General features: G+C 56.3%; 2 non-coding genes across 2 annotated transcripts; both read right to left on the reverse strand.

Moving 5' to 3' along the window:
- Positions 1–12,539: 12,539 nt before the first annotated feature.
- Positions 12,540–12,612, reverse strand: TRNAF-GAA. Its single transcript has one exon. It is a non-coding gene; the product is annotated as a tRNA-Phe (tRNA).
- Positions 12,613–13,819: 1,207 nt separating this feature from the next.
- Positions 13,820–13,901, reverse strand: TRNAS-CGA. The gene has a single exon. It is a non-coding gene; the product is annotated as a tRNA-Ser (tRNA).
- Between the last annotated feature and the right edge of the window lie 4,418 nt (positions 13,902–18,319).

Consider the following 18,319-nt stretch of genomic DNA (forward strand, 5'->3'; position numbering starts at 1 on the left):
TGCATCCCTCCTAGTCAGTCCCCCCCCACCACTCGCCTCCTTTCACCTTCTCCCTCCCCTGCCAGAAACCCCCATGCCCGCCCCTAGAACTCCTGCTGAGTCACTGCTCGCCGCTGTGCCCCCTCCCCCCCGCACCCTTCCCCAAGTATAACGCCTCATTCAAAGACCCAGGGTCACTATATTACTGCACATTGCAGTCAATCAATGCAGTTGTAGATAAATCTCTGCATTATGCATTTTTGTATAACTTTTATATGACTTTGTATTGAACCTTGGTAATATGTTATAGCAGGCCCTAAAGGTAGTGTAATTAAGGTAAAGAAAAATGTCTTTTGCTTGGAGTAGAATAAGATCTTCCCCCCACTTTGTAATCAGTTGCCCTGTTGAATGGATGAGGTGGGACAGAGGAAGGTGTGGAAGGCAGCACCTCCAGACACCTGCAACCCTTGGAGAGGGGCTGGGAGCCAGACGGAGGAGAGCTTTGCCCAGGCTGAGTGGGACGGAGTTTGGGTGCTGGGTGCAGGCTCTGGGCTGGGGCACAGGTGGGGTGCAGGAAGGGTGGAGGGGTGCAGGCTCTGGGAGGGAGTGCAGAGGGCTGGGTGCAGGCTCTGGGATAGATTTTGGGGGCCGGAGAGGGGGTGGTGGGTGCTGGGAGGGGACTGCCATCACATGTGGCTTGCTTTCTCCTCTGCTGCCCCTCACCATAGCCTTGGTGGGGAATGGGGCTGCCCCTTGCCCAGTGTTTGCAGGAGTGGTGGCTGGGGGGAAACCCAGTCAAACTCTGGTTTTACTCTTTCGTTGATGGGTCACTTTAACCCATTACACACCCTTTCCCGCCTCTCTCACCCCGCTTTTCTACTGGGCTTGCTTGATCTTTCGGTGGAGCCAGATGAAAACCACAAACCCCAGCGAGAGCAACAGGCTGGAAGACTAGACTGAACCCACCACCCAGCCTAGTCCATCCCAGAGCCCAGAACTGAGGGCAAATGTCCCCCCACCCCCAGGCCACCTGTTTCCACTCCTGGCCTCTCCCAGCACTGCCAGCGATTCTGTATGGCTGCATCAGGCGGGATTTCAACCGGACCCCCCCCCCCCAGTAAACTCACCCCTGTTTTGCAACCACTCTGCCCCAAGAGCACCTTCCTTCCCTGCCCTAGCTGCTGGATGGCTAGTAAGCTGAGCTGGGCATTTGATTGGTCTGGAATATTATCATGCCCCCCCTCAAAAAAACCTTAATATCCACACAGCTTTGGGGGGGGATAGCCCCCCCCAAGACGGTCTAATTTATTGATGTAGGGCAAACGAAGGAGCCATAGTTTAATGGAAATATTCAGCCCCTACAGAGATCTTGCAGCAGGGAAAGCAGAGTTGATGGGAGGGAACTGGTCTGGATAGAAGCCCCAGTCCTCTTCCTGTGCAAAATAATTTGGAGAGGGAATCAGATCACTCCGTGCCTCAGTTTCCCCTCTTGCCGGAGGGGGGCGCGGGGGAGAGAAGTCTCAGCCTGCCTGTTGCAGACCTTTCGCATTCTCCCCTCTTGATGTATTTGGTTTCCTCCTCCAAACCTCCCTCTCTCTCTCACCTGGAGTTCACAGCACTAAGTACTGGCTCGGGGCTTTTTTCCTGGGTTACATGATCCCGGCTTTAGTTTTGAAACAGACACAGGCAGGCACCAACTCACCCTCAAACAGCAACACCACGAAAACCACAGAACCAGCCCAATATTACAAACCTCTGGGAAATCACAGGGTCAGACACTCACGGCTGGAAGCCCCAGCAGCTGCTCAGGTGAGTGAGGTGCACGGCAGAGATTCCTGTCTGCCACCGGACCGGAAGCTCCCTTGGCGTCTCCTCCAGGTGAGTGCTGGGGGTGGGGGAGGGGAAGGAAGGCTGCAAAGCACATGTGCCTTCTCCCCCCTTCCACTTTCCCCCTCCTGACCTGCAACACCCACGCGGCTGCCTCTGCCTCAGCCCTCAGCCGGCCAGCGTTTCTCGTTGCCTAGCAACAACAGCTGCTGCTTCCGGGAGAGACGCTGCCGGCGCGGGGCCCCCTCAGGTGCGGGGCCCAATTCGGGGGAATCGGGCAAATCGGCCTAAAGCCGGCCCTGTGCTCAACATTATGAGTTTATATCAAATTGAGCAGCATTAAATCGCATTAACCCTGCACCGTCCACACAACGAACCCTTTATATCGATATAAAGGGCTCTTAATACCGGTATCTGTACTCCTCCCCAACGAGGGGAGTAGCGCTGAAATCGGTATTGCCATGTCGGATTCGGGTTAGTGTGGCCGCAATTCAATGGTATTGGCCTCCGGGCGCTATCCCACAGTGCACCATTGTGACCGCTCTGGACAGCAATCTGAATTCAGATGCACTGGCCAGGTAGACAGGAAAAGCCCCGCGAGCTTTTGAATTTCCTGTTTGCCCAGCGTGGAGCGCCGATCAGCACAGGTGACCATGCAGTCCCAGAATCCAAAAAGAGCTCCAGCATTGACTGTAGGGGAGATACTGAAGCTGATCTCTGTATGGGGAGATGACTCTGTTCTATCAGAACTCCGTTCCAAAAGACAAAATGCCAAAACATTTGAAAAAATCTCCAAGGCCATGATAGACAGAGGCCACAACAGGGACTCAACACAGTGCTGAAACTTAAGGAGCTGAGACAAGCGTACCAGAAAGCCAAAGAATGAAATGGACGCTCACAGAGGGAGGGGCGACTGATGACTGTAGCTATCCCACAGTTCCCGCACTCGCCGAAAACCATCTGAATTCTTGGCTGAGTTCCCAAAGCCTGAAGGGTCAAAAACATTGTTGCGGGTGGTTCAGGGTATATGTCGTTCCCCCCTCCCCCCTCCCGTGAAAGCAAAGGGAAAAAATCATTTCTCGCCTTTTTTTCAATGTCACGTTATGTCTACTGGATGCTGCTGTCAGACGCGGTGCTGCAGCACTACACAGCAGCATCCCCTTCCCTTCCTTTCCCTTCCCGACAGCAGATGGTACAGTAGGACTGGTATCAGTCATCGTCATCCCGTGAGTGCTCCTGGCTGGCCTCGGTGAGGTTGCCCGGGGGTGCCTGGGCAAAAATGGGAATGACTCCCAGGTCATTCTCTTCTTTAAGCTTTGTCTAATGGAGATTCAGTCCTGCCTGGAATATCATAGCAGCTGGAGGCTGCCCTCCCCTCCCCCCTTTGAACTCTACTTGCAGAGGCAATAAAGTCAGTGTTGTTTCAAATTCTTGCATTCTTTATTACTTCGTCACACAAATGGGGGATAACTGCCATGATAGCCCAGGAGGAGTGGGGGAGGAAGGAAGCAATGGGTGGGGTAGTTGCAGGGCACCCCTAGAATGGTATGCAGCTCATCATTTCTGACCTGGAGCGGCTGTTTGCCTCTCTGGTTCTTTAGTAGGCTTGCCTGATAGTCCAGACAGGACTGACTCTCCCTTTAGACAAAACTTAAAGAAAGGAATGACCTGGGGAGTCATTCCCATTTTTGTCCATACGCCCCCAGCCAACCTCACCCCTCCTCCTGTTCCCGCTACCCCCTGCCCCAGCCCAGAGCCTGCACACTGCATCCAAACTCCATCACAGAGCCTGCACCTCAGAACCCCTCACCCACCCAAAAACCCACCCAGAGACCAGCCACTCACCCCTTCTGCACCCAAACTCCCCAGAGCCTGCACCCCCTTCCCACACACCCCTAACACCTGCCCCCAAACTCCCTCCCAGAGCCTGCACCCTCCTCTTCCCACACACCCCCTCCCCCCTGCCCCCAAGCTCCCCCCCAGAGCCTGCAATCCCACCCCTCTTTCTGTTCCCGCTACCCCCTGCCCGAGCCCAGAGCCTGCACCAGCATCCAAACTCCATCCCAGAGCCTGCACCCCAGAACCGCTCACCCACCCAAACTCCCTCCCAGAGACCAGCCTCTCACCCCTTCTGTACCCAAACTCCCCCCAGAGCCTGCACCCCTCCTGCATCCCAATCCCCAGCCCAGGGCCTGCACCCTAGACCTCCTCCCCCCACCCAAACTCCCTCCCAGAGCCTTAGGCAGGTGAGGGGCAGAGTTTTGGGGGATGGGTTCTGGGCGGTATGAGTGACATTATTGGCCCACTGGGAGGACTGGAGGACTGGCCCTGGCCCTAAGGTAAATTGAGGTTGAGACCCTGCTTTAAGGGATTGGAGCAATGCTGGAGAGACTGACGGGCAGGGAGCTGGGGAGCTGTGTGTGCTCCAAGGAGAGTTGTTGTTGTGCTCTGGTGACACAGAGGGGGGTGGGGAGTTTGTAAGCTGTGGTGTTTGTATAGAGAGAAAGTTTACTAACCCCCAGGTTAAAAACTGTTCCTGCTGTGGGCTATACATGACACTCTCTGTTGTGAGGGTAGGTCAGTGGGTGAATGTTTCCCTGCAGGATAATGGGTTCTTAGTTCCAATCCAAGTGATTCCCTTTAAAAACTTTTTCGAATGAAAATCAATTTCCAGACCCATCTCCAGTATGTTCAGGAGTTCGCTGAATGGGGGCAGGGGGCTTGAAATGAATTTAAACACTCAGCATTTTCCTGTGCAAATGAATAAAGACCTAGCAGAGCTGTCCAGCAGCTGAAATCAGTTCAAGTCCTCGGTGTCTCTAAGAGGGACACTCAGTAGCTGAGGCATGTGGGTCACCTCTGTGGTGATGACAGGTGAAAAAATGCTGGATTCAATGAAAGCTGAGCCCATAGGAGGGGAAGGTGAACGGCAGCACCACACAGGGTCATAACACTCAGACACGGGGCTCCACTGTCACTGCCCCTGTGTTTTCCATCATTTCTATCCTAAGGAACACACCCTCCCCCTCCCCCACACACTGTCACACACAACCTTCTCCCCTTGAGCCCCATCCCACCCCTACCCCTCTCCCCCACATGCCATGGGACACAGCCTCTCGGTGACTCACCCAGATGGGAGCTTGTCTCTGCATCTGCCCAGCAGAGGAGCAGAGAGCCGAAAGGGCCACAGGAGACCAATGGAGCTAGGCAGGGATAGAAAAGACTTCCCCTCCCTTCCCTTCGCAAGAGTCCCATTAATCTCACCCATGAGACATTCCAGCACCGGGTGGGCTCAAAGCATCAACCTTCCCCTGAGCAACGGAAGGGGGAACCAGCTCTAGCACATGGAAGGAGGCTCCCCAGCTCTGCTGCTGCTGCCATCCTGCAGCCTTTAATGTGGATTTGTTTTAGCTAATGCAACCCCCCCACTCCGCTAATCCATCCATGAAACATGGAGACAAGCTCCTGCCAACAGGATCCAGTAGTGCAATGGGTTAGTGTCCAGTACTTACAGAGCAGTGCTGAGTGGAGTCATGCTAAGGTTGTGAGTTCAAACCTCACCTACAGCACTAGTTCCCTTTAAGCAAATGGCTTCTTCCAATCATTTTGCCCTGCAGAAAATACAATTGCAGCTCAGAAGACACCGAGGTCCCCTTGCTTTACAGAGAGCAGGGCAGATTCCACAGATCTACCAGGCTCTGCTCTCCACCAGCCGCCTGTGTCAGGAGGGTCGAGCAGAGCCCAGAGCACTGCCCCCGACTCCCCCTCAGTCTTTGCTCCCCAAACCACCTGTGTGCTCACCCTCTTCGCTGAGAGACTCAAACCCTGCCTGGCTTTCTGTATGTCGGGGTTTTTTGTTGTCTGTCGTGTTGCTGTGCATGTGGGTCCTGTGTGATTTTTGTGGATGCCTTGCATAGTTTTGTGTGTGTGTGTGTGACTTTTGCATGCAGATTGTTTTTTGCTAAGTATTCTTTTGGTATGTGGTTTTTGTGCTTTCCTGTTGTGGGCTTTTGCTGTATTTTTTGGTGTGGATTTCTTCTATGTTTTGTGTGGCTTTCCCTTATGGCTCTGTGTGCTGTGTGGGTTTGGTTTTTGTTTATGTCTGTGTGGGCCTGTGCAGTCTGTGATGTTCTCTTTCTCTCTATTTGTCTCTCTGTTTGTATCTTCATGTGTAAATTCACTGGAACTTTTCAAACTCTCCACAGCTTTGCCAATTTTCACCAGGAATTTTACTCATTAACAAATTCTCACTTGTTCCCTACCAGTTGGTGACCATTGCCCCAGGGGCCTGTCAGTCTCAGGGGCCTGATTTCCCATTGACCCTTCCCCCTTCTATTGGAACTGGGAACTAGCCAACCTAAAAACCCCCACTCAGTTTTAGTAAAGGGCCAACGGTCCCTTACATAAGCTGGCCCTGTGAGTGAGTGAGTGAGTGAGGGAGGGAGGGAGAGCTCAGTGGTTTGAGTATTGGCCTGCTAAACCCAGGTTTGTGAGCTCAGTCCTTGAGATGGGCCATTTAGGGATCTAGGATAAAAATCTGTCTGTGGATTGGCCCTACTTTGAGCAGGGGGTTGGACTAGATGACCTCTTGAGGTCCCTTCTAACCCTGGTATCCTATGATAGGATCACCAATGTTCAGAGAAACTAGCACAAGCTGGTCCCATGGTGCAATGGTTGGCATGCTGAAATCTGAGTTCAAATCTCAGTGGAACCTTGTGGTAAATCCCTGGAGATCCAAGTGCTTTCCTGTCTCCAGCTGTCTAAGAATGAGTTGTTTACCTTGTGCTGAGTGACTCATCCCCACTGGAGCCAGGTCTTTGGTTGGAATGGGGTCTAGAAGTGGCTATGGTTTGACTGGGTGTTTGGGATTTCTGATGCCCACAAGTTTGGCCCTTGTGCTTTCTACCACACTTTTCCTCTTGCCCACATGGCGCTTGAAGAAAGGAGTGTCAGGGCCAGGTTTCATAGTCAGGGAAAGGCACGAGGGAGGAAGAGTCCCAGGCTGGAGCCCAGCACCTCTCCTCCTCTGGGCACCTAGGACAGAGGTGGCTGGTGCTGACAGCTCCAAGGGAAGGCTTAAAAGCCAAGGGTAGGGTAAGAGGAGGGGAGAACCATGCCTATGCGTGGCCAGCAGACAGCCACAGAGATGCCCAGCCAGGCTGCTCCCTGCTCCCTGGCATGCCGAACACCCACTGAAAACCACCCACAGACCAGCATGTGGGGCGGCTGCTAATGCTTTTTGGCCAACATCAGAAGACGGTAGGAAAGCAGGGCCAGCCCCCCTGGTGGGGCCTCTTACCATTCCCACTCCAGGTGCTCACTTTGGCAGTGGGGCAGGAGATTTTACCCCAAGAGGCTTTTCCCCAGCTGGCAAGAAGCAGAGAAACACCCAGGCTCCCAAGGTGCTATGTAGCAACCCCCTCAAGCACAGGGACAGGCGCACACTTGGAAGAGGGAAACTCCTCCACACGCTAGCCCGGGCAACCGCCCATTTTCTTTGGCAAGTCAGGAATGGCAAAGGCGAGACTGGAAGCACCTGGGGCTCATGCCCCAGCCTTTGTGACACCCACCCCCCAACTCCTTCCCGGGGCTCTCGCTGCAGCCAGAGCATTGGCCTGAGCGGCCAAAAAGAGGTTCCAGCCCTGAAGGGAGCAGGACTTTCAGCACAAAGGTAAAACTGCACAAGCACAACCACGAAGGGACTCGAACTCTCAATCGCCTGATCCGAAGTCAGACGCCTTATCCATTAGGCCACGTGGTCACACAGGAAAAGGCCCTCCAGGCACTTCTTTGGAAAAGGCAGACACTGATGCATCCGACGAAGTGGGGATTCACCCACGAAAGCTCATGCTCCAATACATCTGTTAGTCTATAAGGTGCCACACGACTCTTTGCTGCTTTTGCAGACACTGTGTTTCTTGGGTCAGCTACTGAGGGGGGGCCGAGACTCTCTGGGCACAAGAAGTCGAGTTCCCAGTGAGATGTGAGACTTAATTCTCTGGAGCCAGGTGCAGGGCTTTGGCAGGGAGGCTCAGGCATGGGGGATTGGGGTGCAGCGGACGGACCGGCTGTCTAGGTGCGGAGATTTAGTCTCACTGAGGAGGAGGAGGGGGAATCCTGCTGACAGGCAGTGGCCAGGGCCGGTGCAACCACTAGGCGAACTAGTCGGCCGCCTAGGGTGCCAAGTGGTTGGGGGCACTAAAAATCGCACTCAGGGGAGGCGGGGGAGTGGAGGTGAGCTGGGGCATGATGAGGATGTGGGGGGGGCTGCCTGCAGCAAGTAATGAGAGGGGCACGCAGGGGAACCACTCCGTGTCCCAACTCACCTCTGCTCCGTCTTCTCCCCTGAGCACGCCGCCCCCGCTCTGATTCTCCTCCCCTCCCAGGCTTGCAGCACTAAACAGCTGATTGGCACCACAAGCCTGGGAGGTGGGAGAAGTGGAGCGGCGCCGGCGAGCTCAGGGGAGAAGGCGGAGCGGAGGTGAGCTGGGGTGGGGAGCTGCTGCGGGGGGGCTGCCCGGCTCTTCCCCATGGCCCCCGCCCCTGCACTCACTGCATGGTAAGTGGAGTGACCCAGCCCCAGCCTGGTCCACTCCCCTGGCTCCCAGCCACGCCGCCGGCGAGTGCTGTGGGGCGGTTCCCCCCCGCAAGTTTGGGAGCCAGGGGAGCAGAGCAGGCTGGGGCCCCAGGCCTCCATGGGGAGAAGCAGAGGGGGGCTGGTCCCAGGCCACCGTGGGACATGGGGGGCTGGCTACTTCCTGCGGGAAGTGGAGTTACCTGGCCCCAGCCTGCTCTGCTCCCCTGGCTCCCAGGCTTGTGTTGGTGTTGGCTGGATTTGTGCAGGTGTTTGTGTATATTAGCAATTGTGTGTATGTGGCTGGATTCATGCATGTGTTCATGTATGTTTGCAATTGTGTGTGTGTGTGCATGCTCTGCTGCCCTCTGCCGGCGCGACAACCGTTTCTCTGTATGTCACAGCCCCCATACCGTCGACCCAGTGGTGATTTCCCCATCTTACAAGGGCTGGCTGGCCTGACCCTTCTCCCCTCTGCGGAGTGTGGTGGGGCTGCAGCTCACCCCCTGTGGGGCAGGAGTGCCAAGGTGCAGGGCACTGGGCTCCGATGCACCTGGAGAGCAGCTCAGGTGAGGTGGGGCAGGGCATGTGGTGTCCGTTCTGTGTTGCCTGGTGCTGGGCCATTGCACAACCCCCAGCCACGCCACACAGCGCACCCTGAGAGGGGGCAGGGGGCCAAGCAGATGATCCAGCATGAGGGGATCATTCTCATTGGTAGCTGTGCAGTGGCAGTGAGTTCCACAGGCCTTGGCACATGCTATGTGGGGCAGGAGGTCCTTGCATTTGGAGCAGTGGGAGTGAACTGCGTGCAGTTGTGTCTCTGAGCACAATTGTGAATATTATGGTGTGTGTGGGGGGGGGGGCGGTGATTGTTTCTCTCTTTGGGGGTTGGGCTAGCATGTCCCTCTGAGTGTGTTGTGTGTGAGTGTTCTTGGGATTGTGTGAGTCCCTTTGTGTGTGTGTCACTGGCTGCAGAATACAAAATCCTGCAAAGCCATTTCCTACTGGTTAGCCCAGCAACACATTGCTACAAACAGTGTCACACACACACACACACACACACACAGAGCCGGGCTCAGCCCCACCAGCAGGTGGCAGCAGGACACACGTGTCTCTCCTGGGCCAGCTTGGACAATTTCCCATCACGACCCGGCACAGTGCTGGTGCCCCACACGGGGTGGGCAGTGACCGGGCAGGGGGCAGATGTGCTGGATTCAGAAGGAAGCACTTTGGGAAAATCAGTCACGGCCCTTAGCAGAGCTGGGACACAGACCCAGTGACCCTGCACCACCCTGGGAGGAGTGGGGTCTAGTGGTCAGAGCAGGGAGGGCTGGGCACCAGACGCCCGGGGTTCTATCCCTGGCTCTGGGAGTGGAGGGGGTCTAGAGCAGGGAGACTGGGGGCCAGGACTCCTGGGTTCCATAGGGGAGACTGTTTTTTGCCAGTGCTTCCCTCCCTAGTGATCCCAGCCCAGCCCCCTAGTGGAGACTGAGCAGAAGTGGGGGGAGTTGTTCTCCGACTTTGGAGTTATGATTCAAACCCCTCCCCCAAGGACTGTGACATCATGAAATCTGCCCCCCCCCAACACAGAGAAAACTGGTGGGATTCTGTCCACACGCAGAGAATTCTCTCCGCCAGGCTCCTTCGGTTCCTCTCGCTGCTCTCCGTCCTGCCGCCAGACACTGCTCATCTGCATAACCCCGCCCATGGACACGTGACACCTTCTGTCCTGCTGGTTTCAAGTGAGTGAGCAGGTCACAGCACGTCACAGCCCCAGCCAGGGCCGGCTCCAGGCACCAGCTCAGCAAGCAGGTGCTTGGGGCAGCCCAGGGGAAGGAGCGGCACATCGGGCTCTTTGGCAGCAATTCAGCAGTGGGTCCCTCGGTCCCTCTTGGAGGAAAGGACCTGTCACCGAATTGCTGCCAAAGAAGAAAGTGGCGCAGATTTTTTTTTCCCTGCTGCTTGGGGCGGCAAAAACCCTGGAGCCGTCCCTGGCCCCAGCACACATCACAGCCCCAGCACACGTCATAGCACGTCACAGCCTGGGGCAGGGAGATATTGGGGAAGGGGATGAGGGGAGATGGGGGGAAAGACCCAGCTCCATAGAGCCCTAGAGGCAGCTGGATATGGGGGGGCAGGAGCGGGGTGGGCGGGAGGAGAGACCCATCTCCTTGGACCCCCTGAGGTGGGAACTGCGGGGAGACGGGGGGTGGGAGGGATCCAGCCCTATAGACCTGTAGGGGCAGGGAGATATTGGGGGCAGGAGGGGAGAAGGGGGTTGGCAGAGACCCAGCCTGGGGTGCAGGGGAAATGGGGTGGTTTAGAGGGAACTGGGGAGGAGAAGAGACACATGTTGGGACAGGGAAACTGACTCACTCCGAATACATGCAGAGCAGAGCAGGGCAGGGCGGAGGCAGATCATGCTGGTCCCAGGGTAATTTCGGGGGTTCTGATTCCCCACTCAGCCGGGGGGCTCTCCTCTGGGCTGAGGAGCCCTGGGGTGGGCGGGTGCAGGGGCTGTGTGTGTGTGTCAGGCTGGGGGAGCTGCCTGGGCAGAGGGGCTGGAACTGGCGGGGCTGACCACGTAAATTATCCTGATCTAAGCGCCATTGTAGAGAACACAATGTTGGCACAGCACTTCCTGGCAGCCAGAGACTGCGCTTTCTACACCTGCTCCTGTGGATGTGGCCTCTCTCCTGATTCCTGAGGAAAGGAACCTTTCCAGGAAATGGCCAAGGCTTCTGGGAATCCGCATGTGGCTGGTGGACAGAACGAGGAATCATTTGGCTCCTGGCAACTTAAAAGCTGAGCGCCCAAACAAGGGCTTGAACTCAGGCCCTGAGATTAAGAACCTGATGCTCTACCAACTGAGCTACCTGGGCTTGGTAAGAAACAGCTTCACCGTTCACCACAAGAGTGAGCAGGCAGGCAAAAGAGAGGCCAAAAAAGTCCCAGGAACCCCTCCTCTTTTTCTGCACAGCCACTGCCTGTCAGCAGGATTCCTCCTCCTCCTCCCTCCTGTGCCTCAGTGCGACTAAATCTCCACACCTAGACAGCCGGTCCGTCCGCTGCACCCCAATCCCCCATGCCTGAGCCTCCCTGCCAAAACCCTGCACCTGGCTCCAGAGAATTAAGTCTCACATCTCGCTGGGAACTCGACTTCTTGTGCCCAAAGAGTCTCGGCCCCCCTCAGCAGATGACCTGAGAAGAACAATATCCACCTTTTCCAAAGAAGTGCTTGGAGTAGCCTTTTCCCATGTGACCTAATGAATAAGGCGTCTGAGTGTGGATCAGAAGATTGAGGGGTCGAGTCCTTTGGTGGTTGTGTTGCTGCAGTTTTACTGTTGTGCTGAACGTCCTGCTCCCTTCAGGGCTGGAACCTCTTCTTAGCCGCTCAGGCCAATGCTCTGGCTTCAGCTAGAGCCCCGGGAAGGAGTTGGGGGTTGGGCGTCACAAAGGCTGGGGCATGAGCCCCAGGTGCTTCCAGTCTCACCTTTGCCATTCCTGACTTGCCAAAGAAAGTGGGCGGCTGCCCGGGCTAGCGTGTGCTCCTGTCCCTGTGCTGGAGGGGGTTGCTACATAGCGTCTTCGGAGCCTGGGTGTTTCTCTGCTTCTCACCAGCTGGGGAAAAGCCTCTTGGGGTAAAATCTCCTGCCCCACTGCAAAAGTGAGCATGGAGAGTGGGAACGGTAAGAGGCCCCACCATGGGAGCTGGCCCTGCTTTCCTACCATCTTGTTACCTTGGCCACAGAGCATCAGCAGCCGCCCCGCATGCTGGTGACCTTCAGTGGGTGTTTGGCATGGGAGTTTGCCAAGAGGAGGAGAGGTTGTTGCTGGGTCACTTTTACAGATGCCCCTTCCCTGGTACTGCCCTTGCTCAGCTGCACAGAGGAGCTTCCATCCCCAATCCCTGCCTGTCACTGCCCAGCAGCCCTCTGGCACCATTCCTGAGGGTCACCCTGCCTCACTCTCTCCCTGCCATGTTGGGAAAGACAGCTCCCATCTCTCCTTGTTAAAGATCAGGTGGGCCAACTAGGGGCAGAAGCCCATTCTGTGTTTTCCTACTGCAGAGCCCAAGCTCAGGGACTCACCTTGGGTGCAGACACTGCTGTGCTCCCAGAAAACAAGCCACCCCTGCACAAAGAGGGATGAAATGGTCTGCCAAAGCCCGGGATTGAACCAGGGACCTTTAGATCTTCAGTCTAACGCTCGCCCAACTGAGCTACTTTGGCAGCTGCATTGAAGTATTTTGGCCTGTTGCTTCTCTGTGTGGGATGTTTTTGTCAGCCGTTGCACACAAAAAGGACAGGAAAACGAACGGCTGCTCCACACCCCCACCGGAGGAACCCGGCGCCCTTAGCTGTGGGGAGTAAGAAGTGGCTGTTGGCTGACAGGGCCTGTCCCCGAGGAGCTGGAACAGCAGCTGCCGCCTCCCCCTCGGCTCCAGGCTGTGGGAAATGCTCATTGCCTGGCTGCATGGGCGGCTGCTGCTCCGTGCTCTGGAGAGCGTCTGTATTGCTCTGTCAACCCCCCGTCTTCACTGAGCCAGTCTGGTAAGGTCCCAAGTGCCCCCTCCGGCCTGGCAGCTGAGAGTCTGTGCAGACATCAGCCCCCCTGCCAGCCCCACAGGCAGCAGCGGCGCCAGCCCCCCAGCACCACAGGGGCACTCGATGCACTTCCTGTGGGGAAATGGCTCCTTGGCGTCCAGCTGCTAGAGTGAGAGCCAGGAGAGAGCAGTGTCTGGCTCACCGTGGGGGAGAGAAGAGACCTGGTGAGTGCGGATCTCCCTCAGCCTCCCCCGCAATGCTGGTCACTTCTATTGTCACTGTGATAGTTAGTGCTTCCCATCAGGGCCACCCGCAACAACTCCTCCCCTTCCTTCCAAGGCCCTGCCCCACTCCACTCCACCCTTCCCCAAGCTCCCACCCCTGTCCAATCTCTTCCCAGCCTGCACCTTCCTACCCCATTCCTCTCCCTCCCCACCTCTTCCTGCTCCTCCCCTCCCCACCCAGCCCTCCTGCACCCCACTGAACAGCTGATCTCTGGCAGGTGGGAGGCGCTGAAGGGAAGAGGAGGAGCTTGTCAGCAAGGCCTGTAGTGGGGAGCTGGCTGCCAGCGGGTGCTGAGCACCTATTTTTTCTCTGTTGGTTCTGCAGCCCCGTAGCTCCCATGGAGTCGCTGACTTGGCTCCTTTCACACTCTAGAGAGAGGAGCAGAACCAGGGCTATGGCTGATCTATGGGGCACCAGGTGAGTGGCAGAGGCTTCAGTTGCTGAGAGTTTGCCTGACCCCTCAGGGACACAGTGTGAGGGGGTGTCCCAGGGATCTCTATGAAAGGAGCAGAACAGGATTTACTTGGGGTGGGGAGAGAATTGAGAGTGTCTCAGGGGGTTGGACAGAGGTATTGCCCGGGTGAGGGACTGGCTAAAACTCCAGCCTCGCTGTGAGCAGGATTTGAACCTGAGCAGGGGAACCCTATTGGATTTCGACTCCAACGCCTTAACCACTCGGCCATCACAGCTGTGAGCACAAAACTGCCCCAATGCCAGAGAAACTGGTAAAGAATCACAATGCCCAGGTGTGAAGTCATCTGAACTACAGGATTCCCACCGCAAACCTGACTCCCAAAGCACAGGGGGGATTGGGGGTTCATTCCCTTTGCTTAGCCATGTGCAGTCGCACAGAGAGTGCGTTTAAAAGTCTCCCCTCCCACAGAGCGGGAAGGGGAAATGATTCTCAACTTGAAGCTTGATGTGAATGAGGATGTCTGGACCACAGGGCCAGGGACTGGCTTTTGCTATAGAAACCAGTGACACATGGAGCCAGGCTAAGGAAAATGTTTCCTGGAGTCAGTAACTGGATTAGCAGCAGTGCAGAGAAATGTCTCACAAGAGGAGTCAGTGCATTGGTGGTTCGGTAGCAGAAGTCACAGCTACGGCGGAGGAGGTCTGGCTTTGGTTTCTGGCCAATAGAGGGGTGAGTTTTATTGTCTCAAAATTACAGTAGAAAAATTCAGCCCCAAACTGGGTGTGGTGGGGCTTTCTCTGGTTTGTTTTGTTTTTCTCTTTTGAAATGTCCTTGATCATTTTTCTGGAAAAACTATTTGGACAAGGCCAAGGAAGAGTTAGAACAATTACAAATCTCCATGGGAGTGAGGGGGTCTCTCAGTGCCGGGGGAGGGGTGGAGATTTTCATGGAGGGGAGTTGAGGAGATAAATGAGAGGCTTTTGCTCCAGCAGAGGGAGCGGCTTGGCAGGTTCATTTTTACCAAGTGAACCCCCCCCACACACACACGTTGCTCCCCTGCTGCTGCTGCCCCCAGCTCAAACCCCACTGTCACCCCCAGCATGTGACCTACAGCTTCCCGCTGACAAAACCCTTATCTATCAGAGACAAAATCCCCTCGTCTGCCCCTTCTCCCAGCTGAGCCCTCCCCCCACAGAGCCCAGGACAACCCCGACCTAGCCATGCTGGGGGGTCAGGCTTAATCTTCAAGGCCGAGCGCAAAACCTTCAGCCGGGCACGTTTCGCTCCCTTCCCACCTCGGCTCAAGCGGCAAGGGAGAAACGGAGGAGACAGGCCGGCTGGAAGACACCTCCCTCCCACTTCTCTATAGCCTTCTGTGACGTTATTAATATGAACTGGGACTGTAGAGATCATAGTTGCCACCAGTGTTATATATGTGCAGCCAATACTGTGCAAAGGTTGGCGTGTGAGGTGTCTAGGACAAGGTTATGATTTGCTGGTTATAATGATGCTGGCTGTATGTGGGCACCATTTTTGTATTTGAAGTTATGAATATGGGCTATGTACTCATATCTCAAATGTATTTGATTCCCAGTAGCCTCAGTGTCATCAACCCCCAACTCCTTCTGGAGTCCATAGCAAAGACCCCCACTGTCCTGGACTCCTGGGAGGTGCCTCCCACCCCCGCCCAATGGAGCACCAAGGATTAAAGTGGCAGCATCTAGTGTCAGTGGGGTTCAGTGGCTCAGGCCAGACTCCTGAGCTGAGGACCCGCCCCCATAGCACTGCTCGAGGGCCTGGGCCCGGGGTGCTCACAGCCCCCTCCTCACCCCTCCCTGAGCCCAGCCTGTCTCCTCACCTGAGTCTCCTCCCTGTCAGTAACCCCCTGCTCAGCCAATCAGGGTAGAGACTGAGGACAGGAGGCTGAGGGTTCTCACCAGGGAGCCCAAAGGATGGCCCAGGTCACTGGTGGGGATCACTGCCCGAGCACTATTTCAGCCCCACATTTTTGGGTGGACCTCCCACAGTGGGGGCTGCAGAGCACTTCCCTGCAACACACACACACACCCCGCTCTTGGTGTTGGGAGGGAAACAGGTGAAAGGACAAAAGAAGCAAGAGACGAGAAATGAGGAAAGGATGGTGGAAAAGGTGAAACACAAAGGACAAAGCCTAATGTCTCCAGTAATTCTAGGGGACAAAATCCCAGGTGCGGAATAAAATTCTGCCTCCTTAAGCTAGTGTTTTCCATGCTTAGACTTTGTCACCAGATGGATCAGACTGAACAGGTTTCAAACCTTGAGGAGGCTCTTACCTTCTAAACAGGGACGGCTGGTCTCTAGTAAAATCAGGAAAAGGGAAGGAGAAAACTCAAAAGAGGTTCCTCCTGGCACTCATATATGTGAACCCGAATACTCCCTCAGTCCTCAAAGAGAGACCTGGAGAAGGAGACTTGCTGAAGCAAAGCCACAGGGGTCTCTGAGGTTTCCCTGGCCCCTCGCCCCTGTCCTGCCTGGCTGATGTCAGCATCTCTCTGTGAGGTCACCACCTCCCCACCACCTTTGACCAATAGTCTGAGGTCCTGCAAAAGGCCTTTGTGATGTCACTGCCACACCCCTCCCTTGCTGTGCTAATGTCCTGCCCCTGGCCAAGCACTGTGGAGGTTTGAGCTACTCCCTGTGGATCACCCCACTCAAGGAGTGTTCGTTCTAGGAAGCAAGCCGGCTAGACAGGAAAACATCAGACGCTGCTCCCAATGCTGCACTCAGTTTTTCAGAAATTAGTTGACTTTATGGCCAGAAAAGACCATTAGAGCATCTAATCTGACCCCCTGCATAGCACAGGTCTCCTGTATGACACTATAGCGGGTGAGGAAGGGGGGGTTGGAGGATGTGAGCGGGTGGGCAGTGGCGGGGGGACAGGTGAGCCGGCGGCGGGGTAGAGGGCCTGAGGAGGCGAGTGGGCAGGCAGTGGCTGGGGAGCAGGTGAGCTGGCGGCTGGCCCCAGCTTACCTCTGCTCCGCCTCCCCCCTGAATGCCCCGTCCCACTTTCCCCCCTCCCCCCTGCTTCCCGCAAATCAGCTGTTCGCGAAGGAAGCCTTGGCGGGAAGAGAAGCGGTTTGGCGGCTTCGTGCTCAGGTCCAGCAATGTGGAGACAGAGACAAGGTGAGCTGGGGCAGGGGGGCCACCCATACTGCAGCAGGTAACCTGGGGGGCGCACAGGGGAACCGCTCCCCACACCAGCTCACCCACCTCCCCACTGCCTCCCTGGGCCTGAGCCACCATTTGCTTCTCAGCCCTCCCAGGCTTCCCACACGAACCATCAGGGGCAGGGATTCCAGGGGCGGTCAGGGGACAGGGAGAAGGGGTGGTTGGATGGGGCAAGGGTCCCAGGGGGGCCATCAGGAATGAGGAGGGGTTGGATGGGGTGACAGGGGCAGTCAGGGGACAGGGAAGGGTGGATGGGGTAGGGGTCCTGGGGTGTGTGTCAAGGAACGCGGGCGTTGGATGAGGCAGGAGTCCCGGGGGCGGGGTGGGCCATGACCCGGTGTGGGGTGAGGAGGGAACCGGTCATTAAGATTTTGGCAGCTCATCACTGCCCAGGGGGGTGGGAGGCTGAGGAGGAGAGCGGAAGGGCAGTGGCAGGGGGTGAATATGCGAGCCGGGGATGGGGAGCTGAGGTGAGCGGGGAGCAGGTGAGCCGGGAGTGGGGTCTGAGGAGGCGAGCAGGAGGGCATTGGTGGGGTCAGGTGAGCTGGCGGTGGGGAGGAGAGCTGAGGCGGTGGGCAGGCAGGCAGGTGAGCCGTGGGGGCTGAGGAGGCGAGCAGGCAGGCAGTGGGGTCAGGTGAGCTGCGGGGTGGGGGCTGAGGCGGCGGGCGGGCAGGCAGGTGAGCTGTGGGGGGCTGAGGAGGCGAGCAGGAAGGCAGTGGTGGGGGGGGGTGAGCCGGCGGCAGTGGAGGGGGGCTGAGGAGGTGAGCGGGGGGGGGGGCTGAGAAGGTGAGTGGTGAGTCAGTGGCTGACCTTCTACACCTTCCTCAGTCCCACCTCATTCATTCAACAGGGCAACTGATTACAACGTGGGGGGAAGATCTTATTCTACTTCTAGCAAAAGGACATTTTTCTTTTACCTTAATTACACTACCTTAGGGGCCTGCTATAACATATTACCAAGGTGCAATACCACTGTTTTGGCAGGGCAGTGCTGGGGAAGGAGGGTTTGTTTCCATGGGGCGGGCGGTGCTGGGGGGGTTGTTTTGGGAGGGCTGCATGGCATTTGGGGGGTATTTCAGTGGCACGGGGGGGGGGGTTAGTGGGACCGGGGGTTTCAACCCTCAGCTGTTTTCTTTGGAGCAATATTGCTCTCGCCGCTTTATGAGTTGTGCAGGCCTGGACTAAACCAGAGACTCTGGACTCAGCATTCAAGTATCCTGCAATCTGAACTTTGAATCTGATACATTCCCTCATTGGCTACCATCGTTTGCCCAGCACGGAAGTGCTTCTTGTCCGACAAGACAACCAGATTGGGGCCCATAGGCATGGAATGACTCTGAAGGAATCAGCTGTTTCTGTGCTTCATGAAACTTTGGATCCAAATGGTAAAAGACAGTTGTGCCCAATTTAATCATGGCGTCCTTTAGGAGTGTGTCCAATGTCACTTAACTAGGGAGCAGGGTTCTAAAAATAGTTTACCTGGGC

The sequence above is a fragment of the Mauremys reevesii genome, linkage group 12, assembly GCF_016161935.1.
Source record: "Mauremys reevesii isolate NIE-2019 linkage group 12, ASM1616193v1, whole genome shotgun sequence".
Taxonomy (NCBI): Eukaryota; Metazoa; Chordata; order Testudines; family Geoemydidae; genus Mauremys; species Mauremys reevesii.